This window comes from Chelonia mydas, chromosome 4, assembly GCF_015237465.2.
Source record: "Chelonia mydas isolate rCheMyd1 chromosome 4, rCheMyd1.pri.v2, whole genome shotgun sequence".
Classification (NCBI taxonomy): Eukaryota; Metazoa; Chordata; order Testudines; family Cheloniidae; genus Chelonia; species Chelonia mydas.
Window position 1 is genome coordinate 13,531,582 of NC_057852.1, and position 9,757 is coordinate 13,541,338.

Sequence of the window (9,757 nt, forward strand, 5' to 3'; positions counted from 1 at the left end):
GGAGGCAGTGTTCCAGCAACGAGCAATAGCTTTGTGTGGGGGGGGAGGCAGGCAGGGTTTCAGCAACAATCTGGGCAGGTGGCCCTGAGGCAAGTGGCTGGGGGTGTCCTATTTTCCCTTTGGGAAATATGGTCATCCTCTGGTTCATGCACCTATTGGCTGAGTTCCCTGGGGCTGCTCAGCAGCAGCTGCAGAGGAGACTCAGCAGAATTTAGTGCAGGCCACTGTCTTTGCTAAATCTAATTTTTCATATACCTAGGAGATGGTGTTTCCTTCCTTTCTGTATCATGAACCCCTGGAACCTGTCCGTCTCTTCCTTCTCCCCTCCACCGTTCTGGGTCACTCACATTTCCCAACTGCAAAGTTTAATTTAGATTAATAGTCTTAAAGAGACAAGGTGTTTCATCTCTTTAGTAAAATCATACACATCTGCTCTGGTGACGTGTGAAGGTGAATTTCCCTAATTTCAACGCACTCAAATGTTCTTGGTTGGAAACTTCAATTCCAACTCAAATATTATTGGTTTCATATTCCAGGGGCATATGATCACAGGCAGAAAAGAATCTAATGGGAGACAATAGGGTTGGAAAATGGAGCAGAGATTAGGAAGAGTAAGAAATAAACACAGGGGGCGGTGAGGGCAAGGAAGGAGAGAAACACAAATGAATGGAAAAAAATAAACTCAATAACTGAAATTCTGTCCCCATTAAAGTCAATGGGAGTTTTATACAGAGCTCCCATGGGGGAAGGGGGGTTATTCTTTTCTCTGAATATAGTACAGGCTTCTCCTTAGTTAGCATAATGGGTTTTTTTAGTTAGATCAGCCTTGGGGACAAAAAAATGAAATGGCTTGTGCTCTTGCCTGCTAATAAGGATTATTACTTCATAATTATTAAATCCTCGTTTGTACAAAGAACAGTTTCCTTTGGTTAAAGAATAGCTACCGCGTTGCTTGTTTAGAGATGTTACTTGTTTCATTCATGTTCACTAATGGAATCATTGGGTAAGATCCTATTCTCCTTGAAGTCATTGAGAGTTTTGTCTTTGACTTCAGTGGGAGTGGGATATGGCCAATTAATTGGACATACAAGGTAGTGTATAAATAGGAGTTATAGGCTGAAATTAAGTAAGGTAAAACTTAGCCTCAATATCATGAAAAACTTTCCAGCTCTAAGATTTGAATTTTTAGACGGTAGAAAGGTCTCCTACGGGACATTGTGAAAGCCTCACTTAGACCTGCACTGGATAAAGTATTCAGGATTATAGGGAAAGATCCCTGCACTGGCTGAGGAGGATGGGTTAAGTGTCCTGAAGGGCTTTTTCCATCTCATGTCTGTAACTTTATTAAACTGTTTGACTATGAAGGAGAAACTCCAAAGCCCTCTTATTTACATTTGCTAAGTGGACAACAGAACTCCTTTAGGACTTTACGTTTTTGTCAGAAGATGAGTGATTTATTAACAAACAATGGGAGGGGTCCATTAAAGGACATTTTACAAGGCAATAATTGATTTGACAAGCTGATGAAGTTTGGGGCTGAATTACTGGATTATCATGGAGGAAAATGGAGGTGTCACTTCTGTTATGCTTATTAGCCTCTGGGTGAAATACTTTTGTGATGATAATAACAATGGAGCCATTAATGTATTCATAGAGAAATAATATATTCCTCTCTCTTCTCCCAGCTCAGCTTCATCCTGCAGCTCAGACCACCCAAGCTGGCTGAGATGAGTGCTGCAGCTGAGGGCTAAATTCAACACCTCAGGGTAGCCAAGAGGATCAGAAGTGATGGAATAATTTATGAGAAAAAAAACAATAAAGCCAAATTGTTTTATTTTGTATTTTTGGGACACTGCCGGGAAGACAGGATTAGGAAATACTGAGCAGGTGGAGGCAAAGGAGAATACAAAACTATGGTTACTAATCCTGGAAAGGATAAATATTAGATGGGATGTGGATGATGCATCTGAAGTTCTGGAAAGTGATTGAGTCCTCTTAAGATTTATTTTATGTCCTAAAAGATTATAACAAAGACACACTTGATTAAGTGAAAGAGCAGTAGGCTTTACATTAGGGTTGCCAGTCCTCCAGGATTGTCCTGGAGTCTTCAGGGATTAAAGATTAATATTCAGTTCCTGGAGTCTCCAGGTATTAAAGATTATGTCATGTGATGAAACCTCCAGGAATATATCCAACCAGAACTGGCAACCCTACTTTAGATCAACAAAAGGAAATACATTTTCATATATCATATAATCTAGTTTGGGGAACTCACTGAAACAAGAGGTCACTGAGGAAATGGTGTGGCTAGATTTTTAAAAGGGCTGGCTAATTTTATGACTACCGATAACATTGATGCAAGCTAAGCCAATGATGAAGGTAATCAAATCCCTTACTATAGATGTAGCTAGGTGTATGATGAGAGGCTTTCTTCTTTCTCAAGAGCATCCAATATTGACTACTGCTATGAGTAGGGTTGCCAACTTTCTAATAGCACAAAACCGAACACCCCTGCCCCACCCCCTACCGCGAGGCCCCGCCCTCACCCTTCTCCGAGGCCCCGTCCCTGCTCGCTCCACAGTCCCCTCTGTCGCTCGCTCTCCCCCACCCTCACTCACTTTCACTGGGTCGGGGTGTGGATTCTGGGGTGGGGCCGGGGATAAGGGGTTTGGGGTGCAGGTTGCAGTTCCTGGCCAATGGGAGCTGCAGAGCCTCCCTGGCCGCCCATGTTCCTAGGGGCCAAAAGGACCTGGTGGCCACTTCTGGGAGCCGTGCAGACCTAGGGCTGGCAGGGAGCCTGCCTTAGCCCTGGGCCCCCGCTGCGCTGCCAACTGGACTTTTAACGGCCCAGTCGGTGGTGCCAACCAGAGCTGCCAGGGTCCCTTTTAGACTGGGCATTCTGGTAGAAAATTAGACACCTGGCAATCCTAGCTGTGAATCAAGACAACAGATGGACTAGAAAGACCAGAGATCTGAATCAGCTTGGCAAATCCTATCTTAAAGGATCAGCCAAGGGACTGGTGGAAAAATGATGCTTAATGTAGGTGGTTTTCTAATATGGGAGGAACAGACTGGGTATGCCTGCAATGCAGCTGGGAGTAAGCCTCTCAGATGGGGTAGACAGGCTCGGGCTTGCAAGCTGGAGCCAGTGTGCTAGAAATGGCAGTCTGGGCATTGTGGGTCAGGCTGCAAGTAGAGCTCTCAGACCCATCTGGCCCTCTGTGCTTGAAAGCCGAAGCCACAGTGGCCACACTGCTATTTTTGGCATGCTGGCTTGAGCTCTGCTAGCCAGGAGCCTGTCTCCCTGGGCTGGGAGGCTTGCTCCCAGGTGCACTGTAGACATATTCATTAGGGTCTAGACTGTACAATTTGCACACTGCACTGTCTAGGGGAGTGTAACTGGGTTGCCAGCTCAGAACCCTGTCACTCAGCTTCACACCAGTTATATTGATTGGGATTTAACTAGATGACAGGCAGTTGACCAAGGCTGCCAATTAACTGAGTAGAGCTACAGCTGAGGGGCTAATGGAGGGGGCAGCAACCTCCCAGCAGCTGGGATTATATCAGCATACAGGAAGGCTGTGCTGGGGGAGAGCAGGGAGCCTGAAGGAAGATAGTGTTGCTAGCAGGAAGTAGGGATGCTGGCTACTGACTGTAAATATAACATAGAATAAAGTGTGGTGGTGCTTAAGAAGACCTGGAGTTGTTATGGTGAGTGACTCAGACTGGAAGGGCCTTTGGGGACTACCAAGTGATAGAGATGGGGGGAGTCTCTTGTAATCTGCAAAGAGTAGCTTTGATAAAACAGTGTTTAAATTGCACCCCTTGGCACTTGAATTGATTGGGGGGGGAGGTATTCCTGGGCCCTTGTCTACTTTTAAGAATTTGTGCTGGTCCTGCTATGTGGGATAATGAAGGGCACTGACCCCTTCACCTCTCTGCCCTTTTCCAGGTGATGTATTGCCTGGAGGGTTCAGTGGCCAAACCACTCCTCCTCAAGGAAACTACTATTGTGATTCTCCCTAGCCTAGGCAGTGCTTGGGGAGAAGTTGCTTCTGCACTTCTGTGAGACTAGTAGTCACAGCCAAGCCCCTATGTTTGGGGATATTTTGGGGTGATCCCTAAAGACATACAAGTTCTCTTGTACTGATTTCACTGTATTTTTGTAAATTGGTAAGGGAGCTAGGACTTCCCAACTTAAAATGGTGTGGGAGATGGGTGCTTTAGTAGAAGGAATTGTTTCTGGGCTTTAGGAGAGAATATAGGAGATAAGAAATGTGGAAAAACCTTGTTTTATGAATTAATAAGGGTAGTGGATTTTGAAATTGGCGATAGTGAGCTGGGGGATGCAAGGAAGGTAGACAGCATCACCTTCTTATTCAGTAGAGCTGTATTCTACTGATTGGCTGGGGGCTGCCCTCACTTGTGTACAGCAAAGCACTTCAGCATGTGTTTAAGCACACAAGTAGTTGCACTGAAATCAATGGGCCTACTTTCTGCTTAAAGACATGCACAGACCTAAGTACCTAGGTCCATGACCCAGCAAAGGACTTAACAGTCAACTGTTAGAGCTGGTCAGAAATGGTGAGAATCACTGAAAATGTCATTTGTGTTTTTCATTCTAACTTTAATTGGAAATGTTGGCTTAATTTGAATTTTCCATCCAGCAGAGCTGCTGTCACCAGGATTTGTGGGGTAACGAGTGCTGTGTAACAAACCATAGCAAAGAGGAACAGCTGGAATCTGTGCACCACCCTTGTAAAATCAAAGTTAAGGGAGAGGACTGTTTATCTAAGCTCCTTAATGCACTTAAGGCATGTTTACCTGGTGCAAAAAAGAGCCAACCTCCCCCTCCCTCAAAACACCACGGCAGTGGGTCTCAAAGACCTGGTCTACAGACTCTCACCCACAGGGCTGGTGCTATGGTGCTAAAAATAGCTGTGTAGTCCTTGGGCTCAGGTTCTGAAACTCACGGATGGGCTTCAGAGCTTGAGCTCCAATCCGAACCCAAATGTCTCTCTGGCTATTTTTAGTGTCCTAGCATGATCCTGAATCTCTAAATCTATGCTCCGTTGCAGGTATCTCTCTTTGTAGATACATCCTTAGAAGGTTTGACTGTACTTACATAGCTATTGGTAAAACTGTTGAAAATTACTTTCGGCTTATGAGGGTAAGAATCAACCGCGTGGACACTGTAACCCTCTATGGAACAGGCAAAAGCAATACAAGCCCCTCTGTGCTGCTGTACCAGTGAACCTCAACCTTCACCTGCCTGGGCCACCTCAGGGGGTTCAGTCTGGTTGGCAAATACCCAGTGCTCCTTAGTGGTAACTGAGCTAGTGATTTTTTGTGTGTGTGTGTGAAGCTGGGAAAGAAATGGGATGAAATTGTCACAAAAATATTGATCTATCCTTTGAATTTACATTGAAAATTTGGATTAAAAAATTGTCCATTTCAGATTTTGACATGTTCTGACTAGTTCTGAGATGTGCAGGGTGGATATCTGTCCAAGAAGGAATTGGACTGAGCCTGCCACCTCAATGTATTCAGACTATTGAATAGTCACTAGATTAAGGCTTTCAGTCACTCCTATTGCTGGGCTAGAATGACCACTGAGATCGAGGTGAAAGGCTCCATTCACCATTAGCAGTCTTCTGAGTCATCTAGTCATTGCCAAGAAGTTTTAAACTAAAACACACTCCCAATAAAGTGCAAATAAAACTGTGTTGCTCATATTCAAGAGCTGATGAGTCTGTCAGATGTAGCGTAGCATTCCTGATGTCCTCTGTCATCATATCCTAATTAGAAAGACTCCAGCAGGAATCTTGCATTTTGAGGGCCACCAGCTAAAATGACAGGAAAGCCTGAGATCTTTCTTTCTCCTTTTAATTCACTTTGGATTTTTTTGAACCAGTTGCTATGAAGTGTATCTAGATACAGGATAGGATTTTCAAACGCGCCCAGTGTTCATTGACTTCAGTGGGAGCAGAGAGAGTCCAACTGAAAATCCTGTCTACCAGTTATAGATGGCAATCAGGTAGCTCTAAGATATTCATTTTTTTTTTTTTAATGTTTCAATTCTTCAATTGTCAGGAATGCTAGAAGCCCCTCTTCTTGCTTATCTTCATTTTTTTTTCTTAGTTCTCTCCCTCTTTTTCATCCTGTCCTGTATTCATCACTTATTAACCTTCCTTGCCTATTTTTCCTTTCTTTTGTTTCCAGTGCTCCCCCTTGGGTTTTTCTCTCTTCCCACCCTTGGAAATGACTTCTGATACCATCCATCATTATGATAGCCAAGTCTCAAACGTAGCCTGATTCTGCCACCTTTATTTATGTTGATTAATACCTTACTCTGAGAGTAGTCACGGTAATTTCAGTGGGGTTCCTTACAGTGTAAGTCATTACTCAACATGAGACCATAATTTTGTTCATTACTTATTTATCTGTGGAAGGGCTGCCAAGCTATTGAGCTAAGCATTTCATTACCTCCCCTTCTGATAGGAAAAATACTTCAATGCCTTGGACTTTAGCAACAGTCAACATCTGGTACAAACACTTTCTGTCAAACATACAGCTCCTACCTATAGGTCTTTAAACATTCATCAGCAAACACAGAGCTAGTCAAAGTATTTCTGAGAATGCTTTTGGGTCAATACAAATTCTTCACAAATCCAGAAAAGAATCCACAATTGTAATGTATAAGCAGCCTCCGAGACCTTTCTAATAGACACATCCAAGTGAAATGTGTAACACTCTGACAAGGTGTGAAAGAGATCTGCACAAGGACAATGCTTAGGCCTCTTTGTTTCCAGTTGTTCCCTTTTTGTTATATTACAGGTTTCCTAGATTTTTTTTTTTTTTTTTTTTAAAACATGTCCAGTATTTCTGAAGATTAATCAGCTTTCTATGTAATGTGTTTATTTAAGATATTTTAAAATAATGTGAAACACATACAAATCCCATATGAACTTCATTAATGGAACTCTTAGCTAAATATGGGAAGTATGCGTAGGTCTGTTATCATTCAGTGGAGAAATTAGAAGCCTTCAATACAGTTTAGCAGTCCAAAATGCTTCAGTTGATCTAGATTTATTCCTGTATATTTCAGTATATAAGGCTTCATTTCTGGCCAAATAAAACATGCTATTTTGGCTAAGCTTCCACCTACTGCAACAGTGAATAAACACTGTGGTGTCAGGCTCTTAAGGGGAGACGGTACAGGACTTCTATTATCCGCACAAGCACTCAGCTTGGCCTGCTGCAGTTCAGGCTTCTGGAAACAAAGTGGGCATATTCAGAGACTTCACGTTGCTATTACCATACTAGCAACCTGTTGTTGTGGCAGCACTTAGAGGGTCTAAACCAGATTGAGGCTCCATGATGCTAGGTACTGTAGAAACGCCCCGGGACAGTCAGGCTTTGCCCGAAGGAGATTACAATTTAAATAGACAAGAGGAATAGTGTGGGAGGGGAAACAGTCTCAGAGAATTGAAGTGACACATCCAGGGTTGCACAGCAGGTCAGTGACAGAGCTGGGAATAGAATATGAAACTCTTGACTTCCAGTCCCAAGACCCCACTGTCTCCCAGCCTGACCCCTATCCTTACATTGCCCTGAAAGTGACTGTACAGATAGACATTTAAACCAGAATCCTTAGATGATGACCTGATAGAAACTTTGACGTTGGGCCTCTGATCCTTAATTCCTGCATGGCTAACTTGGTGGCTTGAATTTGCACTATGCCTGCTTGTGAGAGAACTTTAGATTCTGCTGGGCCTCCTGCTGGTGATGCTGTCCTTCACCTGCTAGAACAGATTGGAGGGAAATCCAGTGGGAGAACCTCACTGAGGTGGTTTTCTTCCCCTCCCTGACCCCCCCCCCCCCGGTAGACCTTCCCAGTGGAAGGGTACAATCTGGCCCTGCAATAGCTGCTTCTGAATCATCTCCAGACTTAACCACAGAAACTAGTTCAGTGTCAGAAAGTGTTTCCATTTCCCTGTTATCTTTAAGCCTACTGCACTGCTTGCTTGAGCGCTCCTGATTAAGGGCGGGAGGGATAGCTCAGTGGTTTGAGCATTGGCCTGCTAAACCCAGGGTTGTGAGTTCAATCCTTGAGGGGGCCATTTAGGGATCTGGGGCAAAAATTGGGGAATGGTCCTGCTTTGAGCAGGGGGTTGGACTAGATGATCTCCTGAGGTCCCTTCCAACCCTGATATTCTATGATTCTATGACTTGTTTCCCACAGATGACTGTGCAACTCGTCCTTCCTTGTGTGTTTCCTGTGATCCTGGACCTGCAAGACTGAAACAAGAGTAGGCACTTGGGTCCGCAGCCTCCCTTATTTCGCAGGCCCCTTTGTGTGAGGGTGCCTCTGGAGTGACATCTCTTTTGGGACAGATGGGAATTTTCCAAGGCAACTCAGCAGTTCTTTAAAACAAGTACATTTATTTAAATGTTCAAAAGTATTGAGAAAAATGTTTAAACCTAAACACATATCTTGTGATAGCTAAGCTTTAGACTTTTTTGAAAGGAAAGCTAGATAAGGCTGTGTCCTCTTAAAGTATAAGAAAAGGTGTACGACTTAGGAACTTACATCCTCTGGGACAGCAAAATCAACTTTCAGCTGTCTGTGGTCATCAGGCAACCAGCATTCTAGACCTTTTGTCTTCTGCCTTCCAGAGTTACCCTGCTTTCTGCTCTGAGTCAGAGTTGTCTGCCAGTTCTGGACACCTCCTGGCCTGTTAAAACACAGCTGAGACATGGAAATGATGTTTCAGTTACACATCCAGACTAAAAGAGGTCCCTCTGTTTGTCACTTTCCATCTTCCAGATCGTTTTTCAACAGATCATTAACGCAGATCATTTGGACACCACACAATCAACCTCCTGTCTTATTGAAAATGACCATTTATTTGTACACTTTATGTTCTCTCTTTGCCAGCAGCTTCTGATTTATGATAGTATTTACCACTCATCGGGTGGCTAGTTAGCTTCCTTAGCTACTTCTTATGAGGCACTTTGTCAAAGAATGTTTTAAAGTCCAAATAAAAATGTATGTATGCCACTTCTCCTTTATCCAGAGAATCTTAAGAATAACGCATGTCTCCATTTGACTAACTCCTGTCATATCTAGGAGTTTTATTACTCTATTTGTAATTGGCTTTAAAAAAAAGTTAATGTGTGAGATGGAAGCAACCCAGGATCACCTCTAGAGCCTTTGGAACAGAAGCTCAAAGGGCACCTCCTTGCCATGTTTCATACTGAACTCTTGTTTACATCTTTAACTAAAGGGGACTCTGAACTCCAGCCCCAATTTGAGGACTTCCTGCAACACACAACAATCCTAAATGTAGACTAATATGAGGAAAGCCCTTCACCAAGAAGATCTAATAGAATGTCAGGCAGATTTTCTAACAGTGAAATTTCTGACAATAAGACTCTTGAGTAGTCTCCCAAGAGAAATTGTAGAATTACCATTGTTAAGCTGAACAAAGTACAAGAAAATATAAACTGGCCATGAACAAATTTAGGTTGAAAATTAGACACAGCTTTTGTGGTGTATTTGAAAACTCTGTTAAAATTGTAGCAGGTCATTCTAATTTCCAGGGTTGTTTTTTTTTTTTTTACCTAGTCCTCTTTGCAGGCTAGGGGCCTCTGTAAAGGTGTGTGTGTGATCTGTGCCTAGCAGCAGCCAGTTTGCAAACAACCAGCCTGGAGTAAGGTGGGATGAGTTGTGTTCTCTGTTTTAGGGAGCAGT

General features: G+C 43.3%; 1 long non-coding RNA gene across 1 annotated transcript; it reads left to right on the top strand.

Annotated features, from left to right (window-relative positions):
- Positions 1-3,488: 3,488 nt before the first annotated feature.
- Positions 3,489-9,075, top strand: LOC122465490. The gene is made up of 2 exons (XR_006290391.1): positions 3,489-3,711; positions 8,246-9,075. It is a non-coding gene; the product is annotated as an uncharacterized LOC122465490 (long non-coding RNA).
- The last annotated feature ends 682 nt before the right edge of the window (positions 9,076-9,757 follow it).